The following is a 17,899-nucleotide window of genomic DNA, read 5'->3' on the forward strand; positions in this document are numbered from 1 at the left end:
ACACATTATAAAGACACAAATGGAATGTAGCCTGGCAGACTGGTGCTGGTTTTGAGGTTTAATAGTACATCTGTATCATTTATCCCAGCGGGAAATAACACAGGATGTTGCCTTGTAATTTTTTACTACTGTATAATAAAATGTAACCACAATAAATGGTGTCTAAGCAAGTAATGCAGCAGATTCTGGATGTTGTCCAGTGTGCCTTTACCACTTAGGTTAGTTTTACCCCACTACAAATTTAGGCAAGATGAGATTTAGACTGGAAACAAATGGAATGTTTATCTCTTTAATATGTTACATACATATCTATAGAGACCTTTCTGTGCATTCCAGCGCTTAATTGGATGGCGTTAACAGTGTATTCCTCTTTAAATCACTCCCATCCTAAGTTGAACTGTCCTTGAAAGGGTCTGTTCTGCGTTTCTGCACTTTAAGAATGTCTTTGCAGGTTGATTGCTTTCCCAAATGTCCTCTCTGTGATGCAGTGTTATGTGCAAGTGGACTTTTGATAAGAACTCCAGTGGTGACCTTTCATGGAAGTGTTATTGGACTCAAGCAAATTGAGAGGGGATTTTGTGTGTTTGTGTTGGCTGGATTTACCTTGTGGTACAAACCCTGCTCAATGTTAATGGGGCATCTCACACACTTTTCAGCATCCTGGAAGGTGCTGTGTCCTGCCTGGTGCCAGTCCTTTCCTACCTTCAGTGCCTGGGCTGCTGCACTGCTGCAGGCTGGGATTTTTTGTATTTTAATTAAAGCCATGAGAAGTCTGAGAAAGAAGTCAGCACCCAGCTAGGCACTTCTGCAGGGGCCTGATAATGCAGAAGGGCTCTCTGGTTGCTTTGTAACATCTGTCCTGTAATGTTCCAAGTGAAGAAAAATATGAAAACATTATTCTGTGCATATGAGAGTGCTGCACATTTGTAAAAAGACAATTAACATAGAAATGAGGGAAGCTTTTGATTCATCAAGTAGATTCAACAGACTGTGTCATTTCCTTGATTTTCATTTTAATTAGGATTAATCAGTTTTATCTCCTAAGGTCTTTGCAGAGAATTTACACGAAACAGAAGATTTTGGTCAGCAGTGTGCCAGTGTAATAGCCCCTACTTGAAGAAATCCAGCTGTGGCACGTATAACCAGGATTAGATTTGGCAGGGCTCCAGGCTCCCCTCTTCTCTCTCGTTAAATGCCTTGCTGTTGCAGGGAGCTCTCTGGATCTTCCAATACCAGATCCTGGGTTTCACATAGCTGCCTGGTTGCTTGCTTCAAAAACCACTTGGAACCAGTATGTTGCTTGGAAAAATATGTCTTTGGGATGCCAGCTTGAAATAATGGCTGCTCGCTGCTTCAAAGACAGGCTCAAAAAGTCTCACTTAACCCCAGCACCCATTGGTCCTGACAGCTGAGAGCTTGAGCCAGCTGAGACAAAATGAAGCTGACTTTTTTCTCCTCAATCTCAATATATTTAACAGAAGCATTCAGATACCTCAGAAGTGTAGAGTGAGGGAAAGGAGACAGCTAGTTCTGTAGGAAGGAGAGCAGCAAGTCAGTGGCCTCGTAGGGGAAGCAGCAAGGTTTGAGTGTGTGTTCTGCATCTTGCACAGAGGCAGCATGATTCCAACATGCCCTAGGTGAGTGTTGCTGTCTTGGTGTTGGGCTATGTTCTCTTTCTTCTTCTTCTTTATTATTTTTTTTTCATATTTTTAGAAGTCTCTTATCCCACCAAGAAAAAAAGGAATCTTTGAAAACAGTTATGAAAACAAATGAAATCTTTTTGGTTTAGTTATTAGACGTATTTCTGAGTGGATAAATTTTATCATGGAAATTAGAATAATTTGCAAACACGAGGAGAATTTTATTATGGTTGTTTTTCAGTACCTAAAATAAATATCTTGCTACAAAAACTTCCATATTACGTGCAAGTGAAAATTCACTTCCAGTTTATTTCTTTACTGGAGAAGACAGTTGTTCCAAAATACGTGAAATGTAAATGTTTTCCTATTAATTGTAGGAGAACAATAATTCATCTTTTTGGGTCCTACAGCAGTAAATATGAAGTGTAGGCTTTAAGCATCTTGTACACTCAACAGATTTGAAAGCCGTTGAGTGTATGAACAAGAAGAAAATGGAGACAGAAGGCAAAAAACGCTGAAGGGAAAATCCTACTGAAAGCTCACAAAGCATTTTCGAGCTTACAGAAATGACCTGCTCCGTTCCTGTTACACAGAAGTGTTAAAATGAGAGCAGGCGACCCCTTTCCCCCAAATCATTCATCTGTTATGTCTGCAATGTATTTAGACTGAATCCTTTCCCAGATGCTGCGGATCTGTCGGTTCCAGGGGAAATTAATGGGATTTTACCATTTGCTTTGAGGAAAAGAGGACTGGACTTTCTCCTGCTGTCTTTGGCAGGAAGGAGCAAGGAGCTTTCCTGTCTGCTCTCTTTAAATATTGCGTCTTTTTAAGCTTTTTTTTTTTTTTTTTTTTTTTCAGATAGCCTAATTTGTGTTACTGCAATATACCATGTTGGAAAATTACAGAGGTTAATGTACAGCACTATGATACACAACCATAATGGTAGACTCTAATGTTTTTTAAATGGTAAACCAAAGGCATTTGTAATACGAGTTGTAGTGAATTGCCTGCACTTCTTGCCAGAGATTAGTTTAGCATTGCTTTTAATATTTTATGCACTGAAGTTGTTTGCAAAGACTAAAAGCTTCACTCACTTTGCACACTTGTGCTTTGTTCTGTCCCTGTACAAAGCACAACAGAACCACTCTCTTGCTGATGAATTTTATGTGAAGAAGTTCTATCAAATGACAGTTATACTACATTGGATAGATTTTTCTAGTAATCAGTGAAGACTACATCAGATTTATGGTGTCATAACTGAGCCAGGTAGTTAGAAATCTAACCTTTTGTAATATCACAGGTCACATATTAATGTTTTAAATATCTAAACCACACATGAATGACGTAGGACATTTTTACTTTAAATGTTACTGTAGAGATTTGACAGTACATAATCCCATTAAAACAGAAGAGTGCAAGATGAAATGGTCCATTTGCAATTATAATTATGCATATTGAGATTGACCATTCTTTAAAAAATTGGAAGTGCAAGGTTGAGAAGGGTGCTTGAGCAATCACTCTTTGTTGAGAGCATTGATGGAAGAATAAAAAATTTGAGGGAGATTGATTTGTCAGTAATCTGCATGAAAAAGTATGGGAAGCATTTCTTTGAAATGTGTAGGGGAGGTAACCCTTTCACTGTCATGGTTAGCTTTGCTTGGAGACCCACCACAAAAAGACATGATCAAAACCAGAGCTGCAAGTAACACAGAACTACTTCACCTGCTCTTGACACGTGATAAATAGTTTTAGTTGATCAGCTTAGTACTGGAGAGTCAGCATGTCCTCATGAGTACTCCAGCGGAGGTGGGTTTTGTTCTAGCTCTGTCAGGGGCCTGCTTTTTGACCTTGAGCAAAAAATTTTTGTCTCCTTGCCTTTCTTTCTGCTATTTCTTGATTGCCTTGTCTTTGTGGAGGATGAGCTCTTCAGGAGAGAGATTTCTTTGCATTGTGTTCTGTGAACAATGAAGTCTGAGCCTCGCGAAAGCCTCTAGGGGCATCTCTAAAAGAAATTATAATTGTTAGCTTTAATCACTTTCATCAAAAGAGCTTGGTAATGGAGGGTGTCAGTGTGGAGGATTTGGAGAAATCTATAGGGTGCCTGTTAATTAAGTCACCGTGGGTGAAAGTTGCTGATTGGGTTTCCTTGGGCTGATGCAGAGATGCTGATGCCTGGGAGCAAGGCAGTGCTGCTCTATATGAGTTTTCGTCCCCAAAAACACGACTCTGACGCTGGGTGCTTACTCCTCTGCGTCTGCAGAGCCAGAAATGAGGTGCTTGGTACGTTTTAGCAAGCGAGGCTTTTTCAGAAGCCTCCTACTGGTTGCCTAGAACTTCATGTGCATTTTTGTGGGTCCCTCTGTTGTGAGCATTTGCAGCAGAAATTGGGCTGCTTGGCTTTTTGGAGCGAAGACAGATCCTTGAGGGTGAGCCATCCCATCTTGATGTATTCTCCTCCTAGCTTTTGCTGTTGCCAAATAAAGTGTTTATTGTTGCTCTTCTTATTAGCAGCTCCTGGTTTGTGATGGAGGTGCATGCCAGTTTTCAGATTAATTACCCTTCTTGTGGCATCTTGTGATGCAGAGCAATGTACCCTTGTCCTCTTTGGGTGGATGCATTACTCACCATAGCAGAAGATTTAGGAATATTTAGCCACATGAACACCAGCAGCCATGTTAGTAAAAGTAGGCTATATTGAAGTATCTCCATTATTCATTTAGCAGTAAACTTGTCAGGTAGAGCTCCAGAGTAATATGGGATGAAGCAAGGGAGAGAAGTGATTTTCCTCTCCTTATCATCCTGAGTGAGACCACTTTCCAAATTGTCCAGGCAGAGTATGACCAGAGGAGAACTGGGGAAGAAGCAGCAGATGCTTTCTGAGGAGCACTGTACGTTTGAGGGCAAGCAGATTAGTCAAGTGATGTGGAGAGCAGTAAAAGAGGATCAAAACAAGGTTTCCTTGCATAAAGGGCAGGAGTTCTGCTGCTCTGAGTATTAGTAGGAGTCAGAGATAAAGCAATGTCTCTTTCTTTAGTGTGTTTATTCTCTGTTTTAGGGCTAATGCCAAATCCCTGTAGTTCCTGCAACGTACCACTGCTAGTAAGTGTCAACTCTCTAACAAGTATTTTGCAAGATCTTTGCTCTTGCAGGAATCCCTGAATGGTTCCCTTCCTATTTTAATAAGAACAAGAATTCCCCAATCTGCATTTGAAATCTGCATAGAAATAACATATGGCAGAGGCCAACTCAAGGTTACACATTTGGCATTTGGGAAGGGAAGGCAAGAAAAAATTTACCAGTCAGTACACTCACATTATGATAAAATAAAGGTGAGCTGGGAGAAGAGTATGTGCTGAATCCTAAAATGACACAGAAGAGCCATAAACCACAGTATGTTGTGCTATCTCTAGTCCTTTATGCTTCAAGCAGAAGTAAAATGTGGGGTATCATAAATGTAACAAAGATCTTGTTTTAATTTTATTTTAAAAGCCGTTGCAAAGCAGTGGGGTAACAAACATTAACTTCTTCAAACCAGGCAAACTACAATTTCTTTGCTCTGTACTGCTCCCATCAAATCAGAATTATTCTCCAAAAGCTTCTTGGAAGTAGGTAAAGGTTTTGCTATAAAGCACAAGTAGAGCAGTCTAAACAAATGGCATTTTTCCTAGAAATAAAGTATATGGATGCCCTTATGAGGTGTTGCCTGGTCTGCTCTACACTTGTAAAAGTGGTTTTTCCTACTGAAACTGTATATATTTGGTCAAAATCCAAGGCTGAAAATGGGTATAGTCTGTACATCTAGGGACTTTTTCATTTGTACAGTGAGGAATAATAGCTGGCCTTACCCTGAGTTTGCCTGTAAATTTCTTAGATGATCCAAAGCCTGTTTATTGCTTACAGAGGCAATTTTGCTGACAGGCAAGCTGGAATAGTTCTCTTTTTCTTCCAGAGCATCCATACTTGCCTATTATAGAGAAATCACTCAAAAAGCAGCATGCATGCTGGACTTTCAAGCCTTGTTTTAAGTTTTAATTTACTTGTCTGACTTCCAAGGTTACTGAATGCAAGCAATTGCTTCTTCAGTACATAAATAAGATGAATTATGCGTTAGGGACCAGTGCCTCGGCCTCGTTCTTCTCATGCTCTCTGGGGAGGATCTACTGAGGAGTGCTTAGAGCTGGGGTGCAACTTCTTTTTTTTTTGCCACTGAAAATTAAAGTAAGACCATTCTGGATTAGCTCAGATGTGAAACCAGAGCCCCAGGAGCATTTTTTTTGCCTGAAACTTTCAAAGGTGTAGGGTGGTCCAGGGTATGGAACCATGGCAGCAGAGTGAAAGCTGTGCTACAGCCCTGGTTGGGAAAGGCTTGGAGACTCACTGCTGTTGCTGGAACAATTGGCCCCAGTTTAACACTGGATCCTTTTTTAATCAGCCTTTAAAGTTTTTTCATTTCAATACACTTCTTTCAAATAACATGACCTGTGTTCTCCCCTACAGGTTGTAGAAAATAAGCTGGGTTTTTACTTGACGTGGGAAGCAAAATTCAGGCAGGAAGACTCATTGCTGTTTCCCTTGCATGGGTTTTTAATTATATTTTCTAATTGTTTCACTGGGATGGGATGAGGTCCTGGGGTCGTGTGCCATCCAGCTTGACTCTGACAAGACTGATTCTCACTGAAGTTTCATCTGTAGCAATCCCAACTGTGAGGAGCAATTTTTCATGTGTAATTAATCTTGATAAAACCAACACTTCCGGGAGGCTGACCTGGATCCATCCATTTCATTGTTTTGTCAATTAATGTTCTATTTAGCATCTAACACTGTAATTAGGAAGAAAATACTGAAGATGTAAAGGGACAGAGAAATTTTAAGTTGTAGCTTCTGAGGAAAAGGAATTACTGTCATTGCAATCATAATTTATTTTAACTTCTTTTCAAACTAAATGTTTTTTATTCTGGTGCATTGACCTCTAAAAACCTCTGATAAATTGTCTGGTTTAGCAGTAGTGTCTCCAGATTACACTGGATCCTGTTGTGGGAAGAGGTACTCACGTACCTGCCTTTGTGTTTGGTATCTACTTGAATCTCTAAAGGTTTTTTTAATTATTGGCAGTGATACTGTCCTCTGATTTTTCCTCTTACAACTGTTTTATATGTGCTACTACTGTCTTCCCATGCAGAAATCTACTTCATAGATATTAAAAGTTCCTACTTTTAAAAAAACAGTTCTGTTGACCAAAATCAGTTGTTCATTGCTCTGTCTTCTGGTAAATGCATAGCAGAAAGTTCATGAGTGCCTGATAGATCCTCAGAGGCAAGTATAAATATTTTTTAATTGTTTTCTTTTTCTCTTTGTTTCCAGAAATGTTGAATACATTACTCTGCAAAAAATAGCGTGTGGATTTCTCACACCTGAAGAACAAGAGAAGGTAATTACTGGACCATTCAGTTGAGGCTCATTTGTTTGCTGTGCTAAAATATTTAGACCTGATCACCTTGCATGAGCCTCCAGCACTGTGTCTGCATATGGGTTTTGTGTATTTTCAGTTATGCAGGTGCAGTTGTTTCTTGAGAATATCCCTTTATGTAAAGGGAACAGGGGAACAAAAGCAGCAGAGCATGAAAATGCTGAAGCAAATGGTAGGGAAGAGCATACCGTGAATATTTTCAGTACATGTAGAAGTGAAAAGGGTAAAAGAGGGTAAAAAAAATATCAAGGCTTGTATGTGCCAATGGGAAAAGGGCTGCAGACTTCGCTGTGTTTGCAAGACTGCCTGGTGGAGCCTGGCAGCCTGCTGGGCAAGTGTCGGAGGAGGCTCAGTGATCATCAGCCCTACAGCAGCCTCCTCATGTTTCAGTGACCCAGTAGCTTGTGGGATGGTGCACCCTGCTCCAGAGGTTGTGAGCTCCTCTGCTGCCTTCAAGTCTACCTCTTGCAATCGAGTTTCTTGATCCTCCTGGGTCGTGACATTTTGTTGGTGCAACGCAGCTCGGCAGGGCTGTGGCTCAGTTGCTGGTGTTAAACAAAATGCTGTTCATCAAACTTTCATGAGACACTTTGCCAGGGGCTGCATCTTGAAAGAGTAGGCTCCAAAAAGCAGTGAGCAGAGCTGTGCTGCTCCATACTGCTGCCATCTCCTGTATTTTGTTCTACCTTCTTTACAAGGCTGAGAGGTGAGCACACCTACAGGACCTCGACTGGTTTTGCACTCTTTCCTCCCTGGAGGAAAAATTGGACAAGGCAGGCATGGCCATGTTGAACAACGGTGGTCCTGCTTCAGCTGGTGCATCCCTTCAGCTGTATGGATCCAGAAGAGGGACCAGGAACTCACCTCTGTCTTAAAGTCTGTGTCAGGCATGATTATTGCTGGGGTTAAGCTGAGCAACCTACATGAGCTAAGCCTTTCAGTAAGTTTTTGTAGTAATTAATATAAGGGCTTTGAAGTAAGAAAATGTGTCAGTAGATACTAGTATGAAGAACAAAATGAATATATAATGTGAAGGTCTTTAAATCTGAGTATAGCAAACCAAGCCTGATGAGACTTTAAAACATGGATATTTTAAAGAGAGAGACACGGCAGATGTTGCTGTGGTCAGGAAACTTTCTGTATGAACACATGACGTGTTTTTACGAGACACTTCTTTCATTGCTTGGTTTTGAAAAATGCATGTGAGTGACATCTTGTGTTCACTACATCTGCAGTGCCATACTGCTGATAATTAGCACGTGCATTTTAGAGGCAGTATGAGGCCGAGATGACAAACACAGACAATAGGGTGGAACAATTCTGCTTTCTCCATGTATCAGCATTATCATATTCTGAAAGTCCATCTTTCCACCCTACATGATGCCGTGGAGAGGCTACCTGGAACAGAAACTGGACAGAATTAAAGGAATACAGTAGGTATTTATTAAAAGGCTTCTAAAGGATGCACCTTGGGCTGTACAAGAGCCTGGCCAAGGCTACACCAAAGATGGACCCAAGGGGGATGACCGCTCACAGGTCTTCACACTTTTATAAGTTTTGATCCACTTAGTTATTGGGGTTAATTGCCCATTTACAGCTTCAGGTTATGAAGCCCCATCCTTCCAGATTGTTTCACTGTTGTTTACACTTTTAGGCCCAAAGCTGCAACAATGTCCTTGTTTCTCAGGCTGGAAAAGGACTGTTTTGGCTAACTAAGCTGTGAAGAGAACTTACTAACACTTCATATGAAGTTCAGAGTTACACACTTAAGGCAGTACAGAATCTGAAAAATATGAAAGCTAAACTTAAGGCATCATACAAATGGAAGTGTCATCTCAAGAAACGTGTTGAAAAACACTTCAAGGGCCTAAATTTGCAACTTGTGTGGAATCTTGTGTATTTTTCTTCTGATGGTCTCTGCATGCATCAATTTAATGCAAAATTATGACAGCAGAGAAAAAAAAGCAGACAGAAGAAGCTCTTGGAGCAAATAAATGCTTGGTCAAAGTGCATTAAACTTTTGGAGAATCACATTGTCCTGTATTTGGGGTCAAATCCTTCCATGTGCTAAGAAATGGAATTCATTTTGTTGAATACTTCCATTTGGATTTGTGGTGTCATTTAAAACTCTGTAATGCTTTCTGTCACCATCACCAGCTCATTTCTCTGCTGTGGGACTGTCCTGTTTGGGCACTTGATGTGTATGGGAAATATAGGATAGCTTTACTGGAGTCAGACAGTTCAATGCTCTAAGTCTTTTTATCCATGTCAAAAAGAAAGGTTGAAAAATGGGATTTCTTTAAAATAATGGTTTTCCCAAGGGGAATAATGGTGCAGATTACAGTATGCCATGAAGTGTTGGCAAAGAGGAAGACTGCCTTGCGGTTAGGTTTCACTGGTATTTCACTGCTTTTTTATAAGAAGGTGAAATATTACTCTAAGTTATCTGTGCAATTTAAAATTATGTCTACAAGTTCAGTTTTTGTTTATTTATGCTTTTGGGACAGTTTTGAAGAGATTTTTGAAAAAAAGCAGTATTTCTTTTTGCAACTAAGAGATTAAAAACATGCCCACATTCATCATGGCTACGTGCTTTCTGAGGCCTTGAATCACAGCTACCCGCACTATTGCAATATGGCTCAAACGTAGGAATTATTCCCACTGGGTTTCTTGAAAGCTATAGGTGTTGTTTTAAAGTTTCACATAAGCAATATTGTAAGTAGGTAAGGCTATATATGCAGCAAAAAAATGGCCACTCACGTTGTTATATTTGATCTCCTCTTCTGTGAGGTCAGGTAGTCGCATGCAATTTTTTTTCATCCCGTGAACAGGATCCCACAGAGTCATTTAACTCTGTCAGGTGTGTGAGCAGAACAACCACGAGCTCTTTTATTCCTCCAGACTGCAGCAGCGTCTTTTTATGTGGTGCTGCATGGCACTTGTTTGCAGTGGCTGGACTAGGGACCTGTTTCATTGCAGAAGACACAGTAGCTGCTCTGCGCATGAGCCAGCCCCTAGAAAAGGCTTTGCCCCATCTTCGTTAGGAGGCAGTGACCTTGATGAGGATGTTCACCTCCCTGCAATGGGGGCTGTTTGCAGATAGAGTGGATTTCAAGCTGTGCTGCTGTTAGCATCAGGGAACAGGGTCCAAAGCTGCAGGAATTGAGACTGTACTTTTATTTCCTGTGTGGACAGACTGAAGGAAGAAATCCCAAGGCTCAAGGGCATGAGAAGCACTCTCTTCTTTTGTTCTCGGTGTCTTTTTTTTTTTTTTTTAACTGGCTGGCCATGACATTAAGATTTCTAATTAATTTAGAAACCACAGGCAGTTGAAGAGAGTGAGCAATGTAATAACTGGGCCATGGGGCAGAGTAAAAGCACATCAATTATTCAGGCAGTCGCTGCTGCTTATTCCCTTCCCAAAGCTGGGCTGGCTGTCAGCGTGTGTCAGTGATGCTGCTAATGCCCTTCAGAATTTACATGCATAAATAGTGGCCTTTTAAAATCTGCATGAGGATAACTTCAGTATTTTCAACAATAGCTTCCAGCAGCATGCTCTGTCTAGCGGGCACCAGGGGCTCCAACCACTGTTTTGGGTGTCTTGTTCAAAACTGGGATTTTGGCAGGTGCATCCCCCAAAAGCCTCTGCTGTGGAGAAGTTGCTCCTCAAAGAGGTTGAGGGGCAGCCTGAGCCACACAAAGAAAGAAACAGTCCTACTTTAAAATGCAGGTGGTGTCTGAGAGTGATCTCTCTGGGCCAGCGAGTCCAGCATCTCTTACAATGCATCATCCCCTGCTTCTATTACTGTGATGTCTCCAAAGCACACTCTGTGAAGATGCCTTGGATGCCCCTGGGGCTGGACCCAGTACAGTTCCTCTACAGGTGGAGGAGCAGGAAGCATCCTTCTCCTCCTCACTGCTCTGGCTATTGCAGGTCCTGCACTTTGAATGAGCAGTTGGAAAGTCTGAAATAGAAGAAGCTTCTCTCACTGCCAAGAACTGTATTCACATGACTGGCCGTGACTGTCTTAAATGGGTGCACCTCATAGTTTCATGTTTGGAACGCCACAGGGAGCAGCAGTGATTCCTGCATTGAGCCAGTAAGAGGAGTGAAAACTGGGAGACATGTTGAATTTTTCTGCAATGGACTACAGGTGGATGACAAAGCCTTATTTTTCTGTCTGGTCGGCATGGTTATTCCTGCTGCTGGAAGCAGCCACCTTGATTTTAAAAAGTTAACTAATTTGTGAAGGCAATGAAATAAAATGAGCCTCACTAATTACGTGTTGTACTGGCAAAATGACCAGCTTGGGTTTGGAAAATGCTGGCTGTAATTAATGGTGAAAGGCTTTTTCTCTCATCTGTGTAGCCATTATGAATCACTTCTCCCCATGGAAACTTTTAAATCTGTCTCACTGGGGAGCCTGAGGAGGAACAGGTAAAATGGATTTGCCTTAATAGCTGCAGTTGTAACTTAAACACTTGAAATGATATTAAGCATCTCTCTCCATTAGCATTTCATGTTGATCCTGATGATATACCAGCCGAGGCTAAGACAGGATCAACGTTCATTAGATGGAAGAAACTAAACTCTGTAGACAAATGCTTTGGCTAAATGGGGCCTTCATTGCACTGAGAACAAGAATGCAATTAGCTGAAATGTTTGTTTACAAAATCTAATTCCTGGGGAGTATCTTCTCAGATTGCTGCTTACATCTCTTGGGCTGGTTTTGTTGCCAAGGCTTGCAGGTTGACGGATTTTGCAAGGCTTGGTTATAGTATGCATATAACAGATGTTTCATACTTTGCATGGTAAAGCTGAACCCAGGTGAAGAGCAGGGGCTAAGCTGCAGGTGTGCCAGAGTTTATTTGTGCATTCCTCACATTTATTTTACAGTTTGCGGTTAAGTGCAATTAATAATAATTATTAGATGTTCGAGATATTAAACAGTGTAAGCTGAAGAGAAGCTGGAAATTGTGCAGTGCTGAGTTCTGTTACTGCTGTCCTCCCGTCCCCCACCTGGAACTTAGCCCAGGGGAATCACCAATAGGTTCCAGCTGGGTGAGGATATATCTCTGCCAGGACAACTGCATGAAGAGCCTTGTCCTAGCTGGTTGACAAACACGAACACCCTCAGAAGGTGATTTTGCCCATCCACAATGCAAATTGTGCTCTGGAAATGCTGCTTCTGTTTGGGTTACAGAAATGGCCAATGGGAAACATAACTGCTGCTGTCCAGATATTAGAGCAGATTTTGTCACTGCCTAGTGTTTGCGGAGTGGGAAGGATCAGGCATTTTGAACCTGTGCTGATACCAACAAAACAACTTTGTACTGATTGTGAGTGTGCCATAGAACATTGCACTGTATGTTTGGATATGGTGTGGCAGTATTTGTTGGGGTTAGTTTTGTTGCTTTTTTTTTCAGTCCTTGTGGTGGCTTTGCTTTCCTTGCAGTTTTTTCTAGTGGCTGAAGAGTGTCTGCACTTATCCATGGATGTTACTGGGCAAGTAAGCATTTCCTGGACATATTTCCATCATGTATCTGGTGAAACAGTTACCAGAATAATACCTTTTCTTCCCCATTTGCTGAATGCAGGGTATTAATAAAATAGTCAGTGTAATCTGTTTTGAGATGGCTTAAATAGCCATGTTAAATGATGGGGAACAGACTAATGAAGGCCATCCTGTTGATAGATAAGGGCTACAATTTACCAAGCCTGCAGTAATTGAAGTAAAACAAAGTTGCTTTTGGCTGATGTGCAGAGTGCTAGGTGATGCACAGGTGTGTGTGTGTGTGTGTGTTGTACTGAACACAACAACAGAGCAAGGAGGTGAGCTCTGGAGATCTGTGGGAGTTCAGGATGGGATGGGACTGCTGCAGAGGCTCCTAAGTGGTTGCAAGAAGTAAAGTCTCAAAGTCTTTCAGATGTCTTAGATGTGACTTGATAATCAGCTCATTGCAGTGTTCTGGCTCCTGCTGCCTCCTCCCATGCTAAGGATGCTCTCCAGCAGTTCTTCTCCTTCAGGCAGTGAAAAGGGAATGGTAGGAGTCAGTGCTGGGGTTTGCTCCTTGAAAAGCACTGCTGAGGAGATCCCTTGGGAGTCTGTGCTAATACAGCATTTAAACCACTGCTTTTTCAGTGTCAGCACTGGAAATGACGAATGCTTCCCTTAATTTGAGAGAAGTGTGCCTGATATTACATGCTTATATATGCCTGAAAGTCTATTCTCAAGACAGTACATGGGCCTATCTCCTATGAAAGCTAATTGCACTATTAGGGGGAGATATCCTGCTAACTTAATAAGATACATTTATTTGTGTCTTAGAGGATATTTTTCTGAGGTGGAAGAAATCCTGAGTGATGCTAAATTTTATTTGAAGCGTATTGTTCTTCGCTGTCCCTTCCTCTCTCCCCATGTCAAAACTGTTCTGGAAATTGAAAATATTTTCTAAGTTCAAGGCACACCAATCTAATTGAAGGCAGGCAGCACTTATGAGAGCTGAAGGGGAATTCATCATGCAGATGACTTGAGGCTGATTTTTTTTCCTATGGAAGGAAAGAACTCAGAGGAAAGCAGGAATGCCAACAGGGCTGTATACATTAAAGGTACAGAAAACTCAGGTGAACAGAAAGAGCTATGGCCAAGGTGTCTCCCTTTGCCCCTGCTCTGATGTGACTTTAGCTCTACCACAGATGCTGTCAGGAATCTGGGGCAGATCAAGAGTTTTATTGCCTGGACCTGCTTTGGGGTGGAGGACAGGACTTGGGTCCTGGGTGACTGCATCTACCCCCTCCCCAAAAATTCCTTCCTCTTGGCATCCCACAATGCAGATCATCTTTGTCTTTTCTGCATTCCACAGGCAGTTAAAGTGTTAGGAGCTGGGCATTGATATTTTATACCAGCTTGATTTGAGCTTAAGTCTAACTTCGACAGAAGTTTAAAGAGCTCTCTCCCCTCCCTCTCACTCAAAGCACACTGGAGAGTCTAAATGCACTGTATTTGGCTTGGAGACATTCCCCTGTGGTTTATTGCTTTGCTTTTATTGATGGGCTGTGTTTGCTTTCACACAAACTGATTCATTTGGACACAATGATTTGTTTCGCAGAAGTTGTTTGCTTAGGGATGAAGGCTGAATTAAGGGGGTTTTATGGGGTAGAAACTTTTTATTTCCACAAACTTTCTCAGATCTCAGTTCCACTCCCTGCAAAGCTTGTACAGACTGAGATAAAGTGGCCCTTTGCCAAACTGGGAAGATGCAATGTGCCAAGTAGCTGTAGGGAGAGCAGGAGGATATGTTAAATTACAGAGAGCTCTTGAAAATTTTAGAATGTCCTGCAGGAGCAAAACGATGGACCTTGAAAAAAAAGGTAAGATGATCTGATTCTGCTTTTTAATTTCCAAAACTAAGAACAAAATTGGAACAATCAATCCAGTTTTATTAAAATATGAAGATATGCTAAGTACAGCATTAGATATGTATTTTTTCACTATAAATACACCCCCAAGGAATCATTCTATTTTTAAAATGAACTTGGTATTATGATAATGTAAAAGAAATCTATAATTTATAATTCCAGTTGGAGGTGAGGAAATTTAACATGTCAGTTTTTCTCTTCATTGCTCCAGCAGTCAAGACCAACAGGCCATTCCTTCACCTTTGCTGTCAATCATTTAGATGGAACAATTATGGATTTGGTTAAAATATATTTATATCAAAAGAGAAAATGCAGCAGAAGAAGATGCAACATTCTAATTTAAAAAAACCCTGAAAAACCCCTCATCAGTGAGAGTACATTTGGTCCTACATTGTATGAGCTTCATGGCCAAAACTCCTTAACTATTACTCTGGTCCTTCTGAAGGTGCTGTATGGACTGAATTGAGAAATGGATCTCCAGTCTCTGTGTGTTGGAAAAAGAGTTGGTGACAGTTGACAGTCACTTCCTGTATTCACTGCCTGGCAATTCTTTGGGAAAAAAAATAAAAAAAAAGGAGGTGAAAGATCTATATTGGTATTTAGGTCTTCATTGTGCAGATCCACTCATGTATGCTGGAAAAAAAAAAGTGTATTCTGGTTGGCTTGAGACCTTTATTAATTTTAAGCATTAGTTTTGGAGTTTTGAGCCTTAAGGTCTCCAGTGCAGTGCTTCTTTAGCACTCAATTTAGAGGGGACATAATTGCATTGACCTCTGGTCTGCCAATACTAAATATTCAGTGTGCTCCACAGTAATTCCACAGACCTGAAACTGGAAAATCAGATTCCTTATTGAGATGCATAAATAGAGTTGCAAGTCTTGTAATTTTGTATTAAAGCAGCAGCATTTCTTTGGGGTAAGTTTATTATTACAAAATATACATGGCCAGACTTAAATACAGTTAACCTAATATGATCAGACTGATTTGGAGCAGAGGTAGGTCAACACTAAGTGCTTTTGAAAATCTCATCCCAGCTCTCTAGAGATTAGGGCTGTGAGTGCAGAGCCTCAGCCTAAGTCATGCTGAAGAGGCAGAAGGAATGTTTCTCAATAGAGAGAGGCTTCATTTGGACAGCAGAAGCATGAAGCAGACTCGAGTAAGAAAGATCTGCAACAAGATGGAATAATATCCAGCTGTGCCCAAGGCACAAGGCTTGGAAGTTAACCCACATGGGTGCATCTGTGAGTCTCTGCTGCTGGCAAAGTGTGTATATGGGCAGCCTCCCTGTTTTTGGGTGGGTAGGGGCATCCTCTCCTCTCATGTTTTGGTTAGTACTGCTGCAAGAAGGGAGTACAGATGAAAAACCTGAGGCTACTGGCCCCAGTTTTCTCTTTGGTTTTACTTTTTTTAAAAAAAAACCCAAAACCCTACATTCTCACAAAACTAGTGTCCTTGGGATTTGTAGCACTTGCTGGAATCATGGAAACTTATTTTGGTGTAATATATTAATTTAAATGCCTAAAAGTTAACTGCACTTTTCGGCATTGAGTGAGTTGAGTCTTGCTGTTGCATGTGGGAAAAAGCTTGAGGGCTCTCCTCTTGCATCTCTGTGAATGGTGCATGGGACTGATTTAGAGAATGAGTCAAAAATACAAGGTGTACTGAGGCCATGGAAGGAATGTGTACACCCTTTGTGTGCATGACTTCCCACTGAAATAAGTGGAGTTGTGATTTTTTAAAGTGAGCCCGAGTTTGGCCCCTGGATCACGAGGGTATGATGAGAGGTTTGACCAGATCTAAGTCATGCAGTATCAGTCGATGAGATGACTCACTGTGATACCTCATCCTCAGATATTACTCATTGCTAGTGCTTCATTCTGCACATGTCCAGCTGCTGCAGGTGCTTCTCCCATCAGCTGTGGTGTCCTGACATCAGATGAGTGCAGTCTGCAGGTGCCTTGTCTCCTCTGTTTCTCTTTTTTCTTGGACCACATAGCTACAATTTTAAGAACAATTTCTGCTATTAAAAAAAATAATAACATAGCATAAGCAGTAAGTTTTAGCCTTTCAACTGCAACAACACAATGCCTTTTGTAAAAGCACGCAGCTGCTTTATGTATAACATGTGCGTGACTTAAACCTCAAGGGTTGCTTTCCATGATCAACCATTTTATACAGGAACACACTGAATAAGTGGGTCTAACCCTTTGAGAATGACTTCTGCATGTCCTTATTACATGGAGCTTGCAAAAGACTGGAAAGACATTTTGTCAGCATCAGTGTGTCCCTGGGCTAGGCCTGACACCAAATAAAAGAAAAACCTGCAAATGCTCAAGGCAGAGGATAGAAAGAAGCAGCAGGTTGAGTAAACAGATGGGGTGGGCCAACATTAAAAGCAGGATGGTTATGGTAAGTATAATGTGCAGAAGTCACAGTACATCAGCTGGCTAATCAGTGCTGAATGATTTGTAGGCATCTCAGCAGAGGTGAGTTTTAAGGAGTTTTGAAGGAGAGCCGTGTCATGGCTCTGCAGATTTGTACTCTTCTCCTGCAAGAAAGAGGGACTCTGTGAAAAGCATGAAGGTTATTACTTCACTGCTGCTTTTCTGCATATGTTCTTCTTTTTCTACATTATTTTTCTTTTTTTTTTTCAATTCTTTTTTTTCCTCCACATTTGCTACAGAGTCTCTCTAATGAGCCGGGGTGGTTGTTGGCCCAGATGCTGCACTGTAAATGCTATTTTTTAAACCAGCTGAGAATCTGGCCTGATATTTAGCAGTCACTTAGTACTTTCATCTTCAAAGTACTGTGCAAACATTAATTAATTCTGCTGGGGAGCATACAAGAAGGTGCTGCTGGAATAGTTATGCTAACTGCAGAGCCACAAGAGATGGCAAGGACAGTGTTGCTGGGCTTGGGAGGTCTGTGCTTACATACATAATTCAGCAGAGCACAGCACAACAGGTGCTTTCATGGTGGAAAAAATCCCTTTTAGGTACCTGGTTTTTCCATTGAGTGGATGCTTGGTGTTTTCAGTGGAGGAATGTTGCTGCTGCCTTGCTTGGGTAAATGGGCAGCCTGGGGTTTCTGTTTGCACATCTACCCCTGCAGGTGGTTTCAAGCCTGCAGAGACAGTAACTGGGCAGCCAGGCAGATGCTCTGTGGATGCTCAGTGCTGAGGCTTGGGGGCTGTGCAGAAGTCAGGGCTGCAGTTGCATGCTTTTCACCTGGAAAATGAATAAAACACTTGTAGCACATGCAGATTTGGAGGTGCACAGTGCTTTGCTCTACACTGGCAGCTCTTTGTGTGTGGAAAACCATTTTGCGTATGGGGATGTTGTTGTGAGCAGGAGTGAAGAAGCTCAGCAGAGC

At 41.4% G+C, this 17,899-nt stretch overlaps 1 protein-coding gene across 19 annotated transcripts in view; it reads left to right on the plus strand.

Moving 5' to 3' along the window:
• The window catches only part of ADGRL3 (adhesion G protein-coupled receptor L3), a 489,413-nt gene that overhangs the window by 81,623 nt on the left and 389,891 nt on the right, over positions 1–17,899 (plus strand). For all 19 annotated transcript variants that reach the window (XM_033059584.1, XM_033059589.1, XM_033059570.1 and 16 more), the window contains exon 2: positions 7,002–7,068. The gene's annotated coding sequence lies outside the window, so the exon portion shown is untranslated. The remainder of the gene's footprint in view (positions 1–7,001; positions 7,069–17,899) is intronic.

Source organism: Catharus ustulatus, chromosome 5 (genome assembly GCF_009819885.2).
Source record: "Catharus ustulatus isolate bCatUst1 chromosome 5, bCatUst1.pri.v2, whole genome shotgun sequence".
NCBI lineage: Eukaryota > Metazoa > Chordata > Aves > Passeriformes > Turdidae > Catharus > Catharus ustulatus.